General features: G+C 38.1%; 1 non-coding gene across 1 annotated transcript; it reads right to left on the bottom strand.

The window, feature by feature from the left end:
• Nucleotides 1-2,176: 2,176 nt before the first annotated feature.
• Nucleotides 2,177-2,280, bottom strand: LOC133813276 (small nucleolar RNA R71). Its single transcript, XR_009884306.1, has one exon. It is a non-coding gene; the product is annotated as a small nucleolar RNA R71 (small nucleolar RNA).
• Nucleotides 2,281-2,486: the final 206 nt, after the last annotated feature.

The raw sequence follows: 2,486 nt of genomic DNA, 5'->3' as shown, positions 1-2,486 counted from the left end.
TCTGATATCCGGCGAGAGATCTTGGATGAATCTCATACCACTCCCTATTCTTTACATCCAGGTACAATGAAGATGTACCAAGATTTGAGAACCTTGTATTGGTGGTTGGGAAGCTTGGGACACATGGGACTATGCTTAGGATATTGGTGCTCGGGAAGCTTGGGACACAGGTAAGAAAACTGTTGTACCCGTAGAGTAGGGCGCGGCCCTATAGTTTGTATTGCAGGGCATGGCCCTATGTGATTGTGTTGTAGGGCATAGCCCTATTGTTTATGTTTGTATTTGTTGATTATAAGCTATGTATTGCATATTTGTGAATGAACGGCGAAGGCCGAGAATGGTAGGAAGCCGAGTACGGCAAGTGGCCAGGAACGGCGTTAAACACGTGGAGTGCAAGGCCGAGTACGGCGAGGGTCGGGAGAGGCGTTGAGCACGCGGAGTGCAAGACGCTAGGGTGAGACCCTTCTAGGATGCTTGAGTCATCCTCACGGTGTGGACCACGAACCCAGGGCCTGGTAAAGTGCCTGGGACGGCATGGCCACTATGTATTTAGCCTGTTGGCTGACTTGTTATTTGCTGATTGATAGTTATGCATATGTTGATTGTTTGTGTTGAGTTTTCTTACTGGGCTTTGGCTCATGGGTGCTCTATGGTGCAGGTAAGGACAAGGGAAAGGTCGACCAACCATGAGTACGGAGAGCATGAAGTGACGTGTACATGTTCAGCCTGCCTGGCTGCCACGGCCAGGGGTATTTTTGGGAGATGTCATGTATTAATCTAAATTTTTTCGTTTAGTCGACTTTAATCATATTTTTGAGTTGTAAGTATTTCTAAACTGTATTTTGGGATCCCAAATGTGTAACGCTTTATAATTCCAACGAATGACTACATTTTAAAATCATATGACTTTTATTATAGTTTAGTCACACTTTTAACCTAAAGCCTCAATTAGCGAGTTAATTGCACGTTTTAAAATCACTTAGTAACGACTCTAAGGTAGTAGGGCGTTACAAATATGCTATCGTTATATAGACATAGGTTGCATATTGGACGAAAGTACCTGTATGGCTTGTGTAGTAATTAAGTTTCTATGCTTAATGCTTGCTATATGTTTAAGTTTATCATAGAGATGTAGAAAACCTGCATATAGGATGAGATCTTATATCTTGAAAAAGAATAGGAATCGATTTATGTTAACCTGCTATTAGATAAGAAGGAAGAAATTTAGATCTGATTAATAAAATTAGTAGAATGAAAAGTTGATGAAGTTAATACCCTAGGTCTTTATATCATTGATTTTCATCCATTAATTAGTTATTTTCTCCATAGTTATTTAGAATTTTATAATTATCTTTGTTCATCTAAATTTTGTTTCCCAAATATAAATTAAAGAACAATTATTGGTAATTGGGTAATAGTCTCTGTGGGACGATAACCGTTCTTCCGAAATTTATTACTTGCACGACCATGTACACTTGTGTGCATATTTAACAGATCAAGTTTTTGGTGCCGTTGCCGGGGACTTAATTTCCAATATCAAAATTTATTTTTGTTTGTTCTAATTTGCTTTTCTTTTATATATATATATATATTTTACACTTATTCGGATCGAGGCTGTATTGTGTTTCAGGAATTGCTGGTATATGCGAGGAAGTAGACAAAAGGGGCTCATACCAATAGATCTTGAAATTGAGAGAGCGTGTAGATAGAACCAAAAGATAAAGAAAAGGCTGGACTTTTCCATGGCTGAGAATGCAAATAACGTTGTCAAGAACAATGCAAATATGGGTAATACAGCTGAAGTCGATCCGCCATTGAGAAACTATGTACTCCATACTGTTACAGGGATAAATTCAAGCATTCGTCCTCCTACTATTGAGACAAATAATTTTGAGATAAAACCCTCAATTATTCAGATGGGACAGAAGTGTGTACAATTTGAGGGATTACCAAATGAGGATCCAAATCTCCATATCAAATTTTTTTTATAGCTGTATGCGACATTCAAAATGAATGGGGTGAGTAACGATGCTGTAAGATTAAGATTATTCTCATTTTCATTAAGAGATAGAGCTAAGAGTTAGTTGAATTCATTACAAGCCAACTCTATAGTTACTTGGGAAGATTTGGATAAGAAATTCCTTGGTAAATATTTTCCTTATGAGAAGTTAGCCCGAATAAGAGGAGAGATTAATAACTTTCATCAGCTGGATGGGAGTCTTTATCTGATGCATGGGAACATTTTAAAGAGTTGTAAAGGAAATTCCCACATCATGGAGTAGAGAAGTGGCTGCTGGTTCATACATTTTACAATGGTTTGGGGGGAAATACAAGGACAATTATAGATGTAGCATCGGGAGGAGCGTTTATGAGAAAAAGCGCTAATGAAGCATATGAATTATTGGAAGAGATGACCATGAATAACTATATTGGCCTACTGAGCACGAGAATAAGAAGGTAGCAAAAGTCTTAGAAGTCGATCTTAT

The sequence above is a fragment of the Humulus lupulus genome, chromosome 1 (assembly GCF_963169125.1).
Source record: "Humulus lupulus chromosome 1, drHumLupu1.1, whole genome shotgun sequence".
NCBI classification, from domain to species: domain Eukaryota; kingdom Viridiplantae; phylum Streptophyta; class Magnoliopsida; order Rosales; family Cannabaceae; genus Humulus; species Humulus lupulus.
The sequence above is the reverse complement of the archived record's forward strand: the minus strand, read 5'-3'. Positions and strand labels throughout refer to the sequence as shown.